Raw genomic sequence first — 22,390 nt, 5'->3', positions numbered from 1 at the left:
ACACAAAACTAAAGTCATTTCAAATGGCAACTTTCTGGCTTTAAGAAACACTATAAGAAATCAAGAAAAAAAAGATTGTGGCAGTCAGTAACGGTTACTTTTTTAGACCAAGCAGAGGAAAAAAATATGGACTCACTCAATTCTGAGGAAAAAATTATGGAATCACCCTGTAAATTTTCATCCCCCAAATTAACACCTGCATCAAATCAGATCTGCTCATTGACATTGACCCTATGTGTCAATGTCAGTCATGAAATGACATTAAGCGTCTTTGTGTGTGTGTGTGTGTGTGTGTGTGTGTGTGTGTGTGTGTGTGTGTGTGTGTGTGTGTGTGTGTGTGTGTGTGTGTGTGTGTGTGTGTGTGTGTGTGTGTGTGTGTGTGTGTGTGTGTTGCACATCTCTCTATTTTTTCAGATCAACCTCAGATTTCAGATATAGCTTGCACATGGCACGATGATGTGCATCCATTATTATGAAAGTGTCAATCAAGTATTTAAAAAGCCAACACTTCCCCTCCCACTTGACCTTATGTCTAAAATACTTCCTACAGAAACTTCTTTCAGGCCTTTTCTTCTAAATTCTGAGAGAAGCTCTTGCCTTTCTCTGGAATATTTACTACAGTACATGAGGACATGCTGCGCTGTCGCTGTCTGTGGACATATTCCACCATACATACCCTTTACTTTATGTCAAAAAAGAAATCTAACCAGATTGAGCCTTCAAAACACTTAAAAAAAAATCAAAAATCATCAATCAATCAATCAATTTTTTTATATAGCGCCAAATCACAACAAACAGTTGCCCCAAGGTGCTTTATATTGTAAGGCAAGGCCATACAATAATTATGTAAAACCCCAACGGTCAAAACGACCCCCTGTGAGCAAGCACTTGGCTACAGTGGGAAGGAAAAACTCCCTTTTAACAGGAAGAAACCTCCAGCAGAACCAGGCTCAGGGAGGGGCAGTCTTCTGCTGGGACTGGTTGGGGCTGAGGGAGAGAACCAGGAAAAAGACATGCTGTGGAGGGGAGCAGAGATCAATCACTAATGATTAAATGCAGAGTGGTGCATACAGAGCAAAAAGAGAAAGAAACAGTGCATCACGGGAACCCCCCAGCAGTCTACGTCTATAGCAGCATAACTAAGGGATGGTTCAGGGTCACCTGATCCAGCCCTAACTATAAGCTTTAGCAAAAAGGAAAGTTTTAAGCCTAATCTTAAAAGTAGAGAAGGTGTCTGTCTCCCTGATCTGAATTGGGAGCTGGTTCCACAGGAGAGGAGCCTGAAAGCTGAAGGCTCTGCCTCCCATTCTACTCTTACAAACCCTAGGAACTACAAGTAAGCCTGCAGTCTGAGAGCGAAGCGCTCTATTGGGGTGATATGGTACTACGAGGTCCCTAAGATAAGATGGGACCTGATTATTCAAAACCTTATAAGTAAGAAGAAGAATTTTAAATTCTATTCTAGAATTAACAGGAAGCCAATGAAGAGAGGCCAATATGGGTGAGATATGCTCTCTCCTTCTAGTCCCCGTCAGTACTCTAGCTGCAGCATTTTGAATTAACTGAAGGCTTTTTAGGGAACTTTTAGGACAACCTGATAATAATGAATTACAATAGTCCAGCCTAGAGGAAATAAATGCATGAATTAGTTTTTCAGCATCACTCTGAGACAAGACCTTTCTGATTTTAGAGATATTGCGTAAATGCAAAAAAGCAGTCCTACATATTTGTTTAATATGCGCTTTGAATGACATATCCTGATCAAACATGACTCCAAGATTTCTCAATGCTATTGCGGTGCTATTGCATTGCAATGCGGTGCTATTGCATTACTGTATTGCACTGGTAGTGGTATTTTCACATTCGTGGAATGGGGTTCAACCACAGAGGCCAATATGAGAATATGAGTCCCCATGCTGCCTACTTAAGGTGAATGTCCCTTCATGGAGAGCGACATGACACCTCCTAACAGGGCAAAATATTGATGAAGTGATGTGACATGTTTTCACATGTTTTTTTTCAATGCGGACGTAAATACACAAGTGAACACACACTAGTTTTATTAAAAAGGTCAGTTGGCATTGGGTAACTTTATTGTTTTTTTTTTAAAGTGAAAGTACAATCTCCATTTAAAATATTAGAAGGTACATTCAGCTATATGATGTACCGTACAAGTCCAGCAGTTTAACGTGTGTTTCTAACAGTAAACACTGTTTATGAGAAAAGGTCAGTTTTTTTTGTGTTGTTTTGCGTTAGCAGGACTTGAGTGGGCGGTTCAGCGGTTCCGATGGGATCCACAAACATCCCACATTAAACATGAACTCAGATGCATCAGATCGGTGCTGTGTGGCGTGTTCTTCGAGCGGCTGTGCGCCATGGTAACCGCGTGTACAGCAGCTGAAGCCTAAATGAAGCGGAAAGACTTTGAGAAAATCGTGAGTGAATTTCTTGCTTGAACATCTGATTTTGTGCTCGGGTGAGCATGTCTGGAGGCGGAGACATGAGCGTCGAGCTACTTGTGCTAAACCACCACTTGCATGAAGATTGTGATTTTTTTTTTTCAACACACACGGTGCTTGCTGGTTAACTCCTGCCTCTTGCTGTTTGGAACACACAAAAACAGGCCGGCGCCTACATGTGGCGGCGGCGGTTGAGTCACAGTTGTGTTGTCGCCCTTCCTTACTGTGAACCATTTCCCCAGACCACAAAAACCAACACACACACGCAAAACCCCAAACTAAAGTGAACGAAGCAAATCGTTAACACACCTGCTGTGTCTCTGTCTTTGTGACGCATGCACACACACACACACACACACATCTTTTTTGGAACCTGAAGTGCCAACATTCGCACCCCACGGAGACTCTGACAACACGCCTCATCTGTCATCACACAAAGTGGCGAGGGAGAAAATAATGGCCAGTGTCCTTAATGTTTGTGTGTGCATGTGCGTGTGTAAACAGCATGTGCATTCCTGGAGCTGCTGACCCGGGCTCCGTGGGTAACCATGACAACCACTGCTTCACCATGGAGACGACCGTTACTCCCTTTACTCCCCCCCCCACCTCCTGCCCCCCTGCTCTCCTTCGTCCCCGGCGAGCTGTTTCCTCATTTAAAAGATTGACACGATAACTTCAGATATTTTGAACCAAAATAAATAAATAAATAAACAAACCTGAGTTGCACTAAAAATATTAAGATCCAAAAATCACTTCTGACAATCTGAAATCTGAATTCCAGTGTTTTGCGCTGACACTGGCTGCAAGGAAATGAATTGAATGAATAATTAACCTGGACCGATCATCACCTGATATGCACGTGTTCACACACACACACACACATTAGTGGATTGATGTGAAAATAAGTGAGTGGAACCGATTGGGTAAAACCTCTTATTGACATTTTGTTGACGTTTTATGTTAAAAATCTGATCTGCAGAAAACACAAAGTCACAATCTCCAGTAGCCGCCACTGGCTGAAAATGGCGGCGACAAGCAGTTGGTGTATGTCCTTTGATGGGCGTGGCCAGCCCGGGGTTACTTGGTGTTAATGTGCATGATGTTTAATGATGGCTTATAAAGGGCAGGAAACCCGACACTGTCACTCTGAGTGTTTACGTCATACTTTACTTGCTAACGTAGTTCATGTGTTTCTAAGTCTAACTTGTTTTGTTTCAGTCTGGCGTCTTTCACAGTGACATTCCTGTATCGCTAGTTAGCATCCGCCCTTTTCAGGTTTCAAATCCCGCAAAACCTCGGAGAGGTCGCCGCGCTGCGAGATCTCAGTAACATTGAGAATTGCATTGAGACACTCTGATCATGCTGCACTTTAACTGCTGCACACAGACATCACCATTAACATCACAACATAAAACTATTTTTATATTGTGCCTAAAACTCTCGTGAATATATTCTCTGGGTTTATAGACGTTGTTATTATGTTTGTTTTATGTAAACATGGGAGAATCACAGGCTGTCTCTCCGTTATTTTCAATGGGAGCTGCTGTGAGCTCCGTTCACTTCCTGATCATGTTGTTCTGGGGGAAAGTGAAGTTTGCTCTTTAACGTCTTGATTATTGTTCTTTACAACACTGTTTGTCCTCTTTGCTCCAGACTAATATATATAATATGTCTGAAATTCGGTTTGCGTTTATTAAGTTCCACACAGATTAAACGTAGCAGACACAGATTATTCGTTATAATTGTTTTAGTAAGTTTTCAGGGTATCATGCAGCAGTCTCTTATTAACGTGACGAAAAACACAAAAATTACATTTTTGTAGTATAATATTCATTTACAATTGTCATCATGTGAATTCTCTATGTTGTTTTGACTGGAGCAGCTCTCTGGTGGGCAAGGGATTATGGGATACATGAAAACCCTGGATGCTAACATCTTTGTAAGATGTCTTGTACAGAAGAAAAACTTTGAAAAATAAACTCAGCCGTGTGGGATGGAAGCTGACTTCATTGTCTAAGTTTTACGAGGTAGGTAATTTTATTGTTCAGTCCTACGTACAGAAAGACTCACCTAATCCATCATCATATAAACAGGATATTCGCAGTCATGGGACAAAGGTCCCAATGTATTTGTATTCTTTTCCATGTAATAAACACTGTATACGAGGTCTGTCAATAAAGTATAGGTCCTTTTTATTTTTTTCAAAAACTATATGGATTTCATTCATATGTTTTTACATCAGACATGCTTGAACCCTCGTGCGCATGCGTGAGTTTTTCCACGCCTGTCGGTGACGTCATTCGCCTGTGAGCACTCCTTGTGGGAGGAGTCGTCCAGCCCCTCGTCAGAATTCCTTTGTCTGAGAAGTTGCTGAGAGACTGGCGCTTTGTTTGATTAAAATTTTTTCTAAACCTGTGAGACACATCGAAGTGGACACGGTTCAAAAAATTAAGCTGGTTTTCAGTGAAAACTTTAACGGCTGATGAGAGATTTTGAGGTGATACTGTCGCTTTAAGGACTTCCCACGGTGCGAGATGTCGTGCAGCGCTCTCAGGCGCCATCGTCAGCCTGTTTCAAGCTGAAAACCTCCACATTTCAGGCTCTATTGATCCAGGACGTCGTGAGAGAACAGAGAAGTTTCAGAAGAAGTCGGTTTCAGCATTTTTTCCCGATATTCCACTGTTAAAGGAGATTTTTTTTAATGAAAGACGTGCGGATGGATTGCAGCGTCGGCTCGCAGCCGCTGCGACGCTCCGCCACAGGAAAAACACCTCCGTTGGAAGCCTTAAGGACAAGTTGGAACATGTCCAGCTGTTAAACAATTTCTCATATACTCACTCCACTGAAAGCCATCAAAAGCCGCCTGGATTTTACAAATTTTTATCAACACAGAGGTGTTTTTCCTGTGCCGCCCCACTAATGCTGTTTCTGTACTATGATGAATTCTAAACCCTGACTGAAACTCTTCAGACCATTCCTCTGCAGATGATCAGTTAGCTGATCATCTGCAGAGTCATCTCTTTTAGTCCAATGATGGAGAACTTTAAAATGGTCACACACATCATTGCATGACACAGAGTTACAGAAGCATAAATCAGGCTTTAAATTAATAAAATAACTCATCATAAATTGTAAATTCATGTAAATTTGACCTGTTTTTATATTTATTTTGATTGCACCAGTATCTGGATGTGTTGCTGTATGTGGTTAAATGATTTAAAAAAATGTTGAAAACATAAAAGGTTCATTCAGTAGCTCAGCGCAGTTGGAACCAAAATGGTGTCATGTTCTCGGTTGTCACAACTCTCTTAATAAAGGGACTCTACTTCATGACGCTGGCGGCTGCACTCGGTCGCTGTCCTTCACATGTGGATGAAGATTCTCCTGCTGTAATACAGATTTAAGCCTAAAACAACTCTGTGAGACACGACCACTGAGCTGTTGTTTGAGACACACAGCTTATGGGAGAGGTCACCCTTTGAAGAGAAAGGGGGCGTGGCAAGCAGCAGCTTCTTTCCATTTAAAGCAGCAGGCACAGATCCTGGGTCCTCGGCCTTTGGACCAAGAGACACTTGGAAAGAGTTTTTGAATTCATAAGGTCACTGGATAGACATGTTGAACTTGTGAACAAAGGACCAAAGGACAACCAATTAATACAACCCCGATTCCAGTGAAGTTGGGACATTGTGCAAAATGTAAATAAAAACAGAAGACGATTTGCAAATCCTGCAATGCCTGCAACACGTTTCAAAAAAGCTGTGACAGTGGTATGTTTACCCCCCTAATTACAGCTCTCTTAACCCCCTGCCACTTTAAGCATTTTTTTAATGTAGATGTAAATTAATATTCAAGGTTTTCAGCTAGTTGACAGTAGGGCGGTACAATATGGACAAATTATCATATCTCAATATTGTCATATTAATATGATAAACGATATGACTATGATTTGACACAAAGTGCAGCAACAGTGAAAATTAAACATTCTTAAACAAAACAAAAGTATTGGAACACTTGGTATTTCACACATTTTAATTTGTTTATACCATTTCAAATACAAGAAATATAAAGAGTAAAAATTTCTAAAATTATCTTCCCCAAACTCAAACTGAAAGCAAATCTCTAAAACTTGATAAAACCTGTAAATAATAATCAGTTTTATTGACAGTTTTCTTCAGACAAGTCTGGGGATGGAAACATGAACATTTCCAAGTCACTGAATATGTCTTGGACTTTATTTACATCAATTATGTAATTATTTACATCAAGCAGGCTCTTGCTTGCCTCTACTGGTGGTTGGCTCTCACTGCGGTATTGTATCACTTCCTGTTCCGGAGCACAGCGGTGTTTTTCTGTATCTGTTAGCTGTTTAATCTGCGCAGTTAGATTGATCTAGTTATCTAGATTACGATTTGTTTCCCAGTGTAATCTTTACGTGCCTTAACTAAAGCACTCCTTCTGCTGAATCACCTCTAAATTATTTACACATTATTCACTTTGCGTGTTTTTAGGAATCCGCTAGCTTAGCGTAGCTACTAGCTCTTAGCCGATTTAGCATGGCGGCTTCTCCTGTCTCTCCCGCACTTTTCTGCTCTGGGTGTGAAATGTTTAGTTATTCCTCGGCCTCCTTTAGCAGTAACGGTACTTGTAATAAGTGTAGCTTATTCGTAGCTTTGGAGGCCAGGCTGGGCGAATTGGAGACTCGGCTCCGCACCGTGGAAAATTCTACAGCTAGCCAGGTCCCTGTAGTCGGTGCGGACCAAGGTAGCTTAGCCGCCGTTAGTTACCCCCTGGCAGATCCCGAGCAGCCGGGAAAGCAGGCTGACTGGGTGACTGTGAGGAGGAAGCGTAGCCCTAAACAGAAGCCCCGTGTACACCGCCAACCTGTTCACATCTCTAACCGTTTTTCCCCACCCGACGACACACCCGCCGAGGATCAAACTCTGGTTATTGGCGACTCTGTTTTGCGAAATGTGAAGTTAGCGACACCAGCAACCATAGTCAATTGTCTTCTGGGGGCCAGAGCAGGCGACATTGAAGGAAATTTGAAACTGCTGGCTAAGGCTAAGCGTAAATTTGGCAAGATTGTAATTCACGTCGGCAGTAATGACACCCGGTTACGCCAATCGGAGGTCACTAAAATTAACATTAAATCGGTGTGTAACTTTGCAAAAACAATGTCGGACTCTGTAGTTTTCTCTGGGCCCCTCCCCAATCAGACCGGGAGTGACATGTTTAGCCGCATGTTCTCCTTGAATTGCTGTCTGTCTGAGTGGTGTCCAAAAAATGAGGTGGGCTTCATAGATAATTGGCAAAGCTTCTGGGGAAAACCTGGTCTTGTTAGGAGAGACGGCATCCATCCCACTTTGGATGGAGCAGCTCTCAGTTCTAGAAATCTGGCCAATTTTCTTAAATCCTCCAAACCGTGACTATCCAGGGTTGGGACCAGGAAGCAGAGTTGTAGTCTTACACACCTCTCTGCAGCTTCTCTCCCCCTGCCATCCCCTCATTACCCCATCCCTGTAGAGACGGTGCCTGCTCCCAGACCACCAATAACCAGCAAAAATCTATTTAAGCATAAAAATTCAAAAAGAAAAAATAATATAGCACCTTCAACTGCACCACAGACTAAAACAGTTAAATGTGGTCTATTAAACATTAGGTCTCTCTCTTCTAAGTCCCTGTTGGTAAATGATATAATAATTGATCAACATATTGATTTATTCTGCCTTACAGAAACCTGGTTACAGCAGGATGAATATGTTAGTTTAAATGAGTCAACACCCCCGAGTCACACTAACTGTCAGAATGCTCGTAGCACGGGCCGAGGCGGAGGATTAGCAGCAATCTTCCATTCCAGCTTATTAATTAATCAAAAACCCAGACAGAGCTTTAATTCATTTGAAAGCTTGACTCTTAGTCTTGTCCATCCAAATTGGAAGTCCCAAAAACCAGTTTTATTTGTTATTATCTATCGTCCACCTGGTCGTTACTGTGAGTTTCTCTGTGAATTTTCAGACCTTTTGTCTGACTTAGTGCTTAGCTCAGATAAGATAATTATAGTGGGCGATTTTAACATCCACACAGATGCTGAGAATGACAGCCTCAACACTGCATTTAATCTATTATTAGACTCTATTGGCTTTGCTCAAAATGTAAATGAGTCCACCCACCACTTTAATCATATCTTAGATCTTGTTCTGACTTATGGTATGGAAATAGAAGACTTAACAGTATTCCCTGAAAACTCCCTTCTGTCTGATCATTTCTTAATAACATTTACATTTACTCTGATGGACTACCCAGCAGTGGGGAATAAGTTTCAATACACTGGAAGTCTTTCAGAAAGCGCTGTAACTAGGTTTAAGGATATGATTCCTTCTTTATGTTCTCTAATACCATATACCAACACAGTGCAGAGTAGCTACCTAAACTCTGTAAGTGAGATAGAGTATCTCGTCAATAGTTTTACATCCTCATTGAAGACAACTTTGGATGCTGTAGCTCCTCTAAAAAAGAGAGCTTTAAATCAGAAGTGCCTGACTCCGTGGTATAACTCACAAACTCGTAGCTTAAAGCAGATAACCCGTAAGTTGGAGAGGAAATGGGGTCTCACTAATTTAGAAGATCTTCAGTTAGCCTGGAAAAAGAGTCTGTTGCTCTATAAAAAAGCCCTCTTTCTCTCCGAGAAAGACTCTTTCTCTCCGATTGTTCTGTCTGAGTTATTTTCATTAGTTACTTCATCCAAACCATCAACATGTTTATTAGACCCCATTCCTACCAGGCTGCTCAAGGAAGCCCTACCATTATTTAATGCTTCGATCTTAAATATGATCAATCTGTCTTTGTTAGTTGGCTATGTACCACAGGTGTTTAAGGTGGCAGTAATTAAACCATTACTTAAAAAGCCATCACTTGACCCAGCTATCTTAGCTAATTATAGGCCAATCTCCAACCTTCCTTTTCTCTCAAAAATTCTTGAAAGGGTAGTTGTAAAACAGCTAACTGATCATCTGCAGAGGAATGGTCTATTTGAAGAGTTTCAGTCAGGTTTTAGAATTCATCATAGTACAGAAACAGCATTAGTGAAGGTTACAAATGATCTTCTTATGGCCTCGGACAGTGGACTCATCTCTGTGCTTGTTCTGTTAGACCTCAGTGCTGCTTTTGATACTGTTGACCATAAAATTTTATTACAGAGATTAGAGCATGCCATAGGTATTAAAGGCACTGCGCTGCGGTGGTTTGAATCATATTTGTCTAATAGATTACAATTTGTTCATGTAAATGGGGAATCTTCTTCACAGACTAAAGTTAATTATGGAGTTCCACAAGGTTCTGTGCTAGGACCAATTTTATTCACTTTATACATGCTTCCCTTAGGCAGTATTATTAGACGGTATTGCTTAAATTTTCATTGTTAAGCAGATGATACCCAGCTTTATCTATCCATGAAGCCAGAGGACACACACCAATTAGCTAAACTGCAGGATTGTCTTACAGACATAAAGACATGGATGACCTCTAATTTCCTGCTTTTAAACTCAGATAAAACTGAAGTTATTGTACTTGGCCCCACAAATCTTAGAAACATGGTGTCTAACCAGATCCTTACTCTGGATGGCATGACCCTGACCTCTAGTAATACTGTGAGAAATCTTGGAGTCATTTTTGATCAGGATATGTCATTCAAAGCGCATATTAAACAAATATGTAGGACTGCTTTTTTGCATTACGCAATATCTCTAAAATCAGAAAGGTCTTGTCTCAGAGTGATGCTGAAAAACTAATTCATGCATTTATTTCCTCTAGGCTGGACTATTGTAATTCATTATTATCAGGTTGTCCTAAAAGTTCCCTAAAAAGCCTTCAGTTAATTCAAAATGCTGCAGCTAGAGTACTGATGGGGACTAGAAGGAGAGAGCATATCTCACCCGTGTTGGCCTCTCTTCATTGGCTTCCTGTTAATTCTAGAATAGAATTTAAAATTCTTCTTCTTACTTATAAGGTTTTGAATAATCAGGTCCCATCTTATCTTAGGGACCTCGTAGTACCATATCACCCCAATAGAGCGCTTCGCTCTCAGACTGCAGGCTTACTTGTAGTTCCTAGGGTTTGTAAGAGTAGAATGGGAGGCAGAGCCTTCAGCTTTCAGGCTCCTCTCCTGTGGAACCAGCTCCCAATTCAGATCAGGGAGACAGACACCCTCTCTACTTTTAAGATTAGGCTTAAAACTTTCCTTTTTGCTAAAGCTTATAGTTAGGGCTGGATCAGGTGACCCTGAACCATCCCTTAGTTATGCTGCTATAGACGTAGACTGCTGGGGGGTTCCCATGATGCACTGTTTCTTTCTCTTTTTGCTCTGTATGCACCACTCTGCATTTAATCATTAGTGATTGATCTCTGCTCCCCTCCACAGCATGTCTTTTTCCTGGTTCTCTCCCTCAGCCCCAACCAGTCCCAGCAGAAGACTGCCCCTCCCTGAGCCTGGTTCTGCTGGAGGTTTCTTCCTGTTAAAAGGGAGTTTTTCCTTCCCACTGTAGCCAAGTGCTTGCTCACAGGAGGTCGTTTTGACCGTTGGGGTTTTACATAATTATTGTATGGCCTTGCCTTACAATATAAAGCGCCTTGGGGCAACTGTTTGTTGTGATTTGGCGATATATAAAAAAATTGATTGATTGAATTATGAAGAAATACAAAAGTTTCTTTCACCAAAACATCAAATCTAGGCTTTCATCTCAAATGTACTTTCTGTCAAACTGTAGCTGAACTTCATCGGGAAGCTGGATTTTATATTTTCAATTCATTTATATCAAGTTGTAGACATTTGCTTTCAGTTTGAGTTTAAGGAAGATAACTTTAGATTTATTTATTTATTTGTATTTGAAATGGCATAAACAAATTAAAATGTGTGAAATGCCAAGTGTTCCAATACTTTTGAGAACAGCTGATAAACACACCGTGGCATTTGTATTTTTACGTAAAATGCATCCATCATCCTGGTGTCACTCAGAGAGCAAAATTAAGAGGTTATTTAATCAACAGCTGCCTGCTTGTTTAAAAATCACTGGAGAAACAAGTATCAAATCAAATTCAAATTTATTAATTTATATAGCGCCAAATCACAACAAGTCACCTCAAGGTGCTTCACAAACATCATTTAAAAGGCAGAATAAAATGAAATAAAGATTAAAAAAACACACACACAATAAAAATAAATAAATAAATAAAAGGAATAACTTAAATAAAAGGAATAAAAGAAGACACACAATGGTATAAAATGCTAATGATAAAACAGGGAAAAAAGTGTGTCTTCAATCTAGCCTTAAAAGTCTCCACAGAGTCTGATTGTTGGATTTGTCATATATATATATATATATATATATATATATATATATATATATATATATATATATATATATATATATATATATATATATACATATATATATATATATATATATATATATATATATATATATATATATAGGGTGGGACACCCTATATACGAGGGCTGTCCGTAAAGTATAGGTCCTTTTTATTTTTTTTCAAAAACTATATGGATTTCATTCATATCAATCAATCAATCAACTTTTTTCTTATATAGCGCCAAATCACAACAACAGTTGCCCCAAGGCGCTCCATATTGCAAGGCAAGGCCATACAATAATTATGAAAAACCCCAACGGTCAAAACGACCCCCTATGAGCAAGCACTTGGCAACAGTGGGAAGGAAAAACTCCCTTTTAACAGGAAGAAACCTCCAGCAGAACCAGGCTCAGGGAGGGGCAGTCTTCTGCTGAGACTGGTTGGGGCTGAGGGAGAGAACCAGGAAAAAGACATGCTGTGGAGGGGAGCAGAGATCAATCACTAATGATTAAATGCAGAGTGATGCATACGGAGCAAAAAGAGAAAGAAACAGTGCATCATGGGAACCCCCCCACAATCTACGTCTAAAGCAGCATAACCAAGGGATGGTCCAGGGTCACCCGATCCAGCCCTAACTATAAGCCTTAGCGAAAAGGAAAGTTTTAAGCCTAATCTTAAAAGTAGAGAGGGTATCTGTCTCCCTGATCTGAATTGGGAGCTGGTTCCACAGGAGAGGAGCCTGAAAGCTGAAGGCTCTGCCTCCCATTCTACTCTTACAAACCCTAGGAACTACAAGTAAGCCCGCAGTCTGAGAACGAAGCGCTCTAATGGGGTAATATGGTACTACGAGGTCCCTAAGATAAGATGGGACCTGATTATTCAAAACCTTATAAGTAAGAAGAAGAATTTTAAATTCTATTCTAGAATTAACAGGAAGCCAATGAAGAGAGGCCAACACGGGTGAGATATGCTCTCTCCTGCTAGTCCCCGTCAGTACTCTAGCTGCAGCATTCTGAACCAACTGAAGGCTTTTTAGGGAACTTTTAGGACAACCTGATAATAATGAATTACAATAGTCCAGCCTAGAGGAAATAAATGCATGAATTAGTTTTTCAGCATCACTCTGAGACAAGACCTTTCTGATTTTAGAGATATTGCATAAATGCAAAAAGCAGTCCTACATATTTGTTTAATATGCGCTTTGAATGACATATCCTGATCAAAAATGACTCCAAGATTTCTCACAGTATTACTAGAGATCAGGGAAATGCCATCCAGAGTAACGATCTGGTTAGACACCATGCTTCTAAGATTTGTGGGGCCAAGTACAATAACTTCAGTTTTATCTGAGTTTAAAAGCAGGAAATTAGAGGTCATCCATGTCTTTATGTCTGTAAGACAATCCTGCAGTTTAGCTAATTGGTGTGTGTCCTCTGGCTTCATGGATAGATAAAGCTGGGTATCATCTGCGTAACAATGAAAATTTAAGCAATACCGTCTAATAATACTGCCTAAGAGAAGCATGTATAAAGTGAATAAAATTGGTCCTAGCACAGAACCTTGTGGAACTCCATAATTAACTTTAGTCTGTGAAGAAGATTCCCCATTTACATGAACAAACTGTAATCTATTAGACAAATATGATTCAAACCACCGCAGCGCAGTGCCTTTAATACCTATGACATGCTCTAATCTCTGTAATAAAATTTTATGGTCAACAGTATCAAAAGCAGCACTGAGGTCCAACAGAACAAGCACAGAGATAAGTCCACTGTCCGAAGCCATAAGAAGATCATTTGTAACCTTCACTAATGCTGTTTCTGTACTATGATGAATTCTAAAACCTGACTGAAACTCTTCAAATAGACCATTCCTCTGCAGGTGATCAGTTAGCTGTTTTACAACTACCCTCTCAAGAATCTTTGAGAGAAAAGGAAGGTTGGAAATTGGCCTATAATTAGCTAAGATAGCTGGGTCAAGTGATGGCTTTTTAAGTAATGGTTTAATTACTGCCACCTTAAAGGCCTGTGGTACATAACCAACTAACAAAGATAGATTGATCATATTTAAGATTGAAGCATTAAATAATGGTAGGACTTCCTTGAGCAGCCTGGCAGGAATGGGGTCTAATAAACATGCTGATGGTTTGGACGAAGCAACCAATGAAAATAACTCAGACAGAACAACCGGAGAGAAAGAGTCTAACCAAATACCGGCATCACTGAAAGCAGCCAAAGATAACGATACATCTTTGGGATGGTTATGAGTAATTTTTTCTCTAATAGTCAAAATTTTGTTAGCAAAGAAAGTCATGAAGTCATTACTAGTTAAAGTTAATGGAATACTCAGCTCAATAGAGCTCTGACTCTTTGTCAGCCTAGCTACAGTGCTGAAAAGAAACCTGAGGTTATACTTATTTTCTTCAATTAGTGATGAGTAGAAAGATGTCCTAGCTTTACGGAGGGCTTTTTTATAGAGCAACAAACTCTTTTTCCAGGCTAAGTGAAGATCTTCTAAATTAGTGAGACGCCATTTCCTCTCCAACTTACGGGTTATCTGCTTTAAGCTACGAGTTTGTGAGTTATACCACGGAGTCAGACACTTCTGATTTAAAGCTCTCTTTTTCAGAGGAGCTACAGCATCCAAAGTTGTCTTCAAAGTGGATGTAAAACTATTGACGAGATACTCTAACTCCCTTACAGAGTTTAGGTAGCTACTCTGCTCTGTGTTGGTATATGACATTAGAGAACATAACAAAGGAATCATATCCTTAAACCTAGTTACAGTGCTTTCTGAAAGACTTCTAGTGTAATGAAACTTATTCCCCACTGCAGGGTAGTCCATCAGGGTAAATGTAAATGTTATTAAAAAATGATCAGACAGCAGGGAGTTTTCAGGGAATACTGTTAAGTCTTCTATTTCCATACCATAAGTCAGAACAAGATCTAAGACATGATTAAAGTGGTGGGTGGACTCATTTACTTTTTGAGCAAAGCCGATAGAGTCTAATAATAGATTAAATGCAGTGTTGAGGCTGTCATTCTCAGCATCTGTGTGGATGTTAAAATCGCCCACTATAATTATCTTATCTGAGCTAAGCACTAAGTCAGACAAAAGGTCTGAAAATTCACAGAGAAACTCACAGTAACGACCAGGTGGACGATAGATAATAACAAATAAAACTGGTTTTTGGGACTTCCAATTTGGATGGACAAGACTAAGAGTCAAGCTTTCAAATGAATTAAAGCTCTGTCTAGGTTTTTGATTAATTAATAAGCTGGAATGGAAGATTGCTGCTAATCCTCCGCCACGGCCCGTGCTACGAGCATTCTGACAGTTAGTGTGACTCGGGGGTGTTGACTCATTTAAACTAACATATTCATCCTGCTGTAACCAGGTTTCTGTTAGGCAGAATAAATCAATACGTTGATCAATTATTATATCATTTACCAACAGGGACTTAGAAGAGAGAGACCTAATGTTTAATAGATCACATTTAACTGTTTTAGTCTGTGGTGCAGTTGAAGGTGCTATATTATTTTTTCTTTTTGAATTTTTATGCTTAAATAGATTTTTGCTGGTTATTGGTGGTCTGGGAGCAGGCACCGTCTCTACGGGGATGGGGTAATGAGGGGATGGCAGGGGGAGAGAAGCTGCAGAGAGGTGTGTAAGACTACAACTCTGCTTCCTGGTCCCAACGCTGGATAGTCACGGTTTGGAGGATCCAAGAAAATTGGCCAGATTTCTAGAAATGAGAGCTGCTCCATCTAAATTCATATGTTTTTACGTCAGACATGCTTACACCCTCGTGCGCATGCGTGAGTTTTTCCACGCCTGTCGGTGACATCATTCGCCTGTGAGCACTCCTTGTGGGAGGAGTCGTCCAGCCCCTCGTCGGAATTCCTTTGTCTGAGAAGTTGCTGAGATACTGGCGCTTTGTTTGATCAAAATTTTTTCTAAACCTGTGAGACACATCGAAGTGGACACGGTTCGAAAAATTAAGCTGGTTTTCAGTGAAAATTTTAACAGCTGATGAGAGATTTTGAGGTGATTCTGTCGCTTTAAGGACTTTTCACGGTGCGAGACGTCGCTCAGCGCTCTCAGGCAGCGTCATCAGCCTGTTTCAAGCTTAAAACCTCCACATTTCAGGCTCTATTGATCCAGGACGTCGTGAGAGAACAGAGACGTTTCAGAAGAAGTCGGTTTCAGCATTTTGTCCGGATATTCCACTGTTAAAGGAGATTTTTTTAATGAAAGACGTCCGGACGGATCCGCGCGTCGGGACGCAGCCGACGCGGTGCGGCGGCACAGGAAAAACACCTCCGTGTTGATAACCATTTGTTAAAATCCAGTTGGCTTTTGATGGCTTCCAGTGGAGTGAGTATATGAGAAATTGTTTATCAGCTGGAGATGTTCCAACTTGTCCTTAAGGCTTCCAACAGAGGTGTTTTTCCTGTGGCGGAGCGTCGCGGCGGCTGCGAGCCGACGCTGCAATCCGCCCGCACGTCTTTCATTAAAAAAATCTCCTTTAACAGTGGAATATCCGGATAAAATGCTGAAACCGACTTCTTCTGAAACTTCTCTGTTCTCTCACGACGTCCTGGATCAATAGAGCCTGAAATGTGGAGGTTTTAAGCTTGAAACAGGCTGACGACGGCGCCTGGGAGCGCTGAGCGACGTCTCGCACTGTGAAAACTCCTTAAAGCGACAGAATCACCTCAAAATCTCTCATCAGCTGTTAAAATTTTCACTGAAAACCAGCTTAATTTTTCGAACCATGTCCACTTCGATGTGTCTCACAGGTTTAGAAAAAATTTTGATCAAACAAAGCGCCAGTCTCTCAGCAACTTCTCAGACAAAGGAATTCCGACGAGGGGCTGGACGACTCCTCCCACAAGGAGTGCTCACAGGCGAATGACGTCACCGACAGGCGTGGAAAAACTCACGCATGCGCACGAGGGTTCAAGCATGTCTGACGTAAAAACATATGAATGAAATCCATATAGTTTTTGAAAAAAATAAAAAGGACCTATACTTTACGGACAGACCTCGTATATATGTATATATATGTAGGGTGGGACACCCTATATATAGGTGTCTCAAAAAATATACAACACTTAAAACACTCGGTTTGACCCTTAAATGCTACAAACTTAATCACTTATGTTTCTTTTTTACTTGCAGAGACCCTGAAGTTTATGTTGATGCCAAGCAAGACTCAGGAAAATGCCAAGATTAACCATACTACAGTGAACAAAAATTATGTTTATTTTGTTATGTGAGTGTTGGCACCAGACCAAGAGTGTCAAACAGGTGCAGCGACTTAATGCTAGACTGACAAAATGCAGGGCCAATATTGACATTGGTATGAAAAACCTCAACCTTTCAGCTTTCTATACAGCCAAAAATTTATTTCCTAGACATATGCTTTGACCATTTTCTTTGCTGATAAAATTCTGCATATTGTTTTGGGACACCCGGAGGAGAAATGCCACTTTTAACAACCTGGACCTCATTTCTGGCATAAAATACGGTCATTTACTCACTAATATAACTTTGGTGTCATTATTAGTCCATGGTTCAAATGACGTGTTTAGTTCAAATCTGAGGCAACATTTTTCTTCTTCTACTAAGGTGGATTAAAACTTTTTGTGGTACACAGCACAAACTACTGGAACCTAGCAGTCAATATGACTCACTAATTTCAAAATGCAGCTCTTTTCAACCAGACGTGCAGTGCTGTGACATGTCTATCATCTGTGTCCAATCAGATGTTAGGGGAGTCCAGTGCAACCCTGGCCTCAGCTCTAGCTCCACCCATGCCCGGAATGTTCAACATTTGACATTTCCTGTTTGACTATGCACTCAAAAATTGGCACTTCCTGTTTCAGTGTGAACTTGCCTCTGACTTCCCGTGAGATTCCATGAGATCTAATCTGCCAATCCAGGAAGTGTTTGACTATTTACATTTCCTGTTTCACTATGGACTCAAAATTTGGCACTTCCTGTTTGGGACTCCATGTACCATGAGCGAGCTTCAGGCTGCTGCGTGACGCTTCCTTCGTATAATGTGGACAGTCAGTCAGTGAGATCTGATTTGAAACAGATTTGCAACAAATCCAATTTGAACTGGCAGTGTTAACTAGGCCAGAGAAGATAAATCCAACCCCCTTTGCACCCAGAATCCAGTTTTGCGCTTAGATTATAGATCGTCAAGATAGGGCCCAATGAGCTCTTGCTTTTGATAAGATTCATCATTGTTAACAATATTCATAGAGATCAGCTGCAAACTTGTTCAATAACTGTACTAAGATGACTGTGATGATTGCTGACGTAATTCGCTCGATGGCGGTCACCACAAGCAATCTTGGAGGTGATTCAGATCTCTTACATTGCTATCTTTGAGTGTGTGCAAACCGGCTGTCACCACTTTCTTATTAGTCACCACATCATCACATTAATGAGCCGGATGTGCGCTTCTGTGGGTGGAGCATCTGTGGGCAGTCATTTCCAACCTTTGATGGCTTCAAACAGGATTCCCCTCAGACTACAGAGGAGGATCATCCCTTTAATAATGACACCATTAAAATGAAACTCCTGCTTTGTCAAAATATGAAATAAAAGGGAATTAAAAAGACGTCTGTCCTCGGCCATCTCTTAAATTCAATTTAATTCAAAAGAGTAATGTGCGTCTGCATGGGTGAAAATATTCTCTCTTCAAGTGCGACTTGCTGCACCTTCAAACAGGCAATTTTTCTTAAATTTAGAAAGGCAGGCTCATTTTAAGAGTGATGGTCATGGATCTTTGAAATCTTATTACAGGTACTGAATGGATTTCAGGGCCTTCAGGTCAGTAAACCTACTCAATGCCATAAAACACACAAAACTCCACTTCAAAGAAAAATCTGAAACCGTTCTCATCCCCATGGAGTCAGATCTGTATCCATATAATAAAAAGGGGAGTGGCCTCTCTCTGTTTGTGTATCCGGAGCATCAAATGAAATCCAGAAAGAGCTGACTTTGGTCCTTTGGCATACTTATGTATTTTTTCATGAGGATTCAAGTTGTGAAAACAGCAAGGTGATCGGACCAATACGCACTTCCACAATAAGAACCTGTATTTCAAAATAAAAGCTTGTGAGGTTGCTGCAGACCTGAATTTATCAGAATCAGAATAGCTATTATTCGGCAAGTATCCACAGAATACAAGGAATTCAGTTTGAGTTGCACTTTCTCTGTACGGCATGTATAACAAGAGCAATCAGAGATTTCTGACATCTACCAATCCAGATCTGGATCACCTCTATAAAATTCAGTGGAGTCTTCCACTGAAGTAGTTTTGACATAATCCTTCAAAGCCTATATAAAATGAAATCTTGATCCAGAATCTGGATTCAGATCAGAAAATTTAAATGAGTCTTCCATGGCCTAATATGTATCTGTGTTGAAAATTTCCTTAAAATCCATGCAGTAGTTTTGACATAATCCTGCTAAAAGTCAGACAGACAGACAAATAAATAAACGCCAGTGATTTTATTACGTCTTTGGACGTAAATATACACTAAACATTGACTAATTAACAGTAATAAAATGTGCAAATGAAGTGTACAACTAAAATAAAATGTGCAATAAGAGTAAAGAAAAAAGAAAAGGATGTGTGAAACAGACAAACAGATTGAAATTAAGTTGTTGTTGTTCATTTGGCTGCTTCTGGTTTTGTTCAGGGTTGCCACAGCCAGATCCGCATTGGTAATTGGCACAAGTTTTACCCCGGATGCCCTTCCTGACGCAACTCCAGTTTTACCTGGAGAAACACACACAGCTGCTGGTGTTCCAAAGAGGACTCCCATCCAAGTACTAACCAGATCCTGCTCTGCTTAGCGTCTGAGATCTGACAGGATCAAGTTGACACAAAGCACACCGGCTGCGTTAAAGTTAAGTTGTACATGAGGTATAAGAATGAGTGAATTTTTTTGGCAGGTAATGTAACCTGCCAAAAAAATTCATCAGTGTGATGGCCTGTGGAAAGAAACTGTTCCTGTGTCTGATTGTTCTGATGTACAGAGCTCTGTAACATTGACCAGAGGGGAGGAGTTTAAACAGTCCAGGGTGTGGGGGTCTGCAGAGATGGTACCAGCTCACTTCCTTGTCCGGTATAAGTCCTGGATGGAGAGCAGACTGGCTCCAATTATTTTTTTCTGCAGACCTGACAGTTGGTTGAAGTCTGTGCCTGTCACGTTTGGAGGCAGAGGGAACCCAAACAGAGATGGAGATGCACAGGACAGACTGGATGAAGGATGTGTAGAAGTTGATGAGCAGTTTGGCACTGCTTGACCGGTCCTCTGTGATTCAGGAAGCGATTGGAGCCATTTTCAACAGACAACTTGCAAAGAAAATAATTAATCCGCTATGAAATAATTATTTTATATACGCAACGTCCAGCTTAGAGTGCATGGCAGGTAGTGGTACAAAGCACGGCATCCAGCTGGGAACACAGCGGGTGAGATCATCACGACAACATGCGTGCAAATGCATGAATCAAAGTCACGCATGTGTCAGTGCACCTTTCTTGCCTGCTTATACAGAAGCCTGTTTCCAGTTCTGTAGGCCTCCTGCTTGGCCTGGCGGAGCTGCCTCAGTTTCCCAGTAAACGAGGGATTGTTGTTGTTGTGTGTGCAGAAGGTTTTCATCTGCACACACAGGTCCTCATAAAAACTGATGTAAGATGCCATAGTGTCTCAAAGTTCATGAATGTCTGTAAATGCAGCTTCAAAGATGCTCCAGTCTGTGCAGTCAATACAGGCCTGTAGCTCCTGCCTTGACTCATCTGTCCATTTCTTACCATCTTCACTACAGGCTTTGCAGATTTTAATTTCTGCCTGTAAGTGGGGATGAGGTGGATCAGACAGTGATAAGAGAGTCCGAGAGCTGCACGGCGAACAGAGTGATAGGTGTCCTTTATTGTGGTGTAGCAGTGGTCAAGAATGTTTGTGTACTTGGTGGGACACGTGATGTGCTGTCTGTATTTACAGAGTTCATGGCTCAGATTTGCTCTATTAAAATCCCCTAAAATGATGAACAGGAAGTCTGGATACTTTCTCTCCATGTCTATGATTTGGTCAGCGAGTTGCTGCTGCACCTCAGTTAAGAATACCTGTGGTGGAATATACACACTGACCAGCACAAACGAGGAGAACTCCCACGGTGAATAGAACTTGGCAACAGTTTATGAAAAAAGCTCCAACTGAGGGCTGCACGTCCACCATGATGTCTGTGCACCACCTTTTGTTTATATAAAAGCATGTTCAACTTCCTCTTGTTTTCCCAGAGAGCTCTGTTACGTGGTACGCACACAGCAGCTAGAAGCCAGGAAGGTGCACGGTGCTGTTGGGGATGTGTTCACTGAGCTAGGTTTCAATGAAACACAGTGCGGCAGATCTCCCGAGTTTTTTTCTGGTGAGGAGCAACAATTATTCATCCGTCTTGTTCGACAGAGTGTACGTTGGCGAGATGGATAGATGGTCGCGTTGTGCGCAGCCCCCTCTGTCTCAGCTTCACAAGCGCACCCGCTCGCTTCCCCCTCTGGCGTCTTCTGTAAGCTCCCAGCAGAGCTGCTGCTCCTCCAGCCAAAACATCTGTGAAACTCCCTGATTTGGTGAAAACCAGCAAAAAAGCTCCAACAGATGACAGTCCAATATTTATTAGCTCTTCTCTGGAGTAAGAGACTCTCTGGTGGCGAGCAGAGGGAAAAACAACCCACAAAATGCACAAAGTAAGAGAGAGCTCAAAACCGAGGCAGCGGAGAGAGGGCGCAGAGAGCATTCGGCCCACCGTGAGGTGGGGGCACTGTAGAGCTGACGGCCGGGACTGCCAGCCACTTTCACCCCCAAGCCCTTCCATGCCGACAGCTGGAGCCGGTCGCAGTGTACCGTCATGGAGGCAATGCGCTGTGAAGGGATCCCTGAAGCATCGAGTGGCCTCTCTGGCCCGCCAAGTTGAATCCCCTGGCTAGACTGCGCGGACCCCACCTCTTTCCCTCTCAACAGTTTCACGCCCTCTTGAACTCTCTCTTGAAAGTTCTTTTCAACTTTCCCTTAAGGTACTTGTCGACTATTGGTCTCGTGCCGGTATTTAGCCTTAGATGGAGTTTACCAAATGCTTTGGGCTGCATTCCCAAACAACCCGACTCCGGGAAGACCTGACCCTGGCGCAACGGGGGCCGTTACTGAGGCAGCCATCTGTGGCGCCATCGCAGTACCGGCCTCACACCATAAGAATTCATCAGTCTGTCCATCCTCTAACATCCCAGATAGCATGTTCAATTCTGGACATTTTCTGTATGGATGTGACCCCAAACCCAAAATTAACATGTTCACACTCCAGACATAACAGCAGCCTTGTGTCTCAACAGTGTCTCACACAAGCCAAATAAAATTAATCTAATGTGAACACTGTCACAGTGCAAATACAAAACTTCAGTTATTCGGAATTTCTTTACATGGAAAACTGTTGTGTTGAAGCAACTTCAGAAAAGCTTATTGATGACAAAAATTAATTTAAGAAAA

General features: G+C 41.4%; 1 long non-coding RNA gene across 1 annotated transcript; it reads right to left on the bottom strand.

Annotated features, from left to right (window-relative positions):
- Positions 1-5,886: 5,886 nt before the first annotated feature.
- On the bottom strand, positions 5,887-22,040 carry LOC117511571. Its single transcript, XR_004560972.1, has 3 exons — positions 21,854-22,040; positions 13,728-13,734; positions 5,887-5,897 (listed from the first exon to the last, which is right to left on the bottom strand). It is a non-coding gene; the product is annotated as an uncharacterized LOC117511571 (long non-coding RNA).
- Between the last annotated feature and the right edge of the window lie 350 nt (positions 22,041-22,390).

The sequence above is a fragment of the Thalassophryne amazonica genome, chromosome 6 (assembly GCF_902500255.1).
Source record: "Thalassophryne amazonica chromosome 6, fThaAma1.1, whole genome shotgun sequence".
NCBI classification, from domain to species: domain Eukaryota; kingdom Metazoa; phylum Chordata; class Actinopteri; order Batrachoidiformes; family Batrachoididae; genus Thalassophryne; species Thalassophryne amazonica.
Note: the sequence above shows the minus strand (reverse complement) of the source record. Positions and strands in the feature narration are given on the sequence as shown.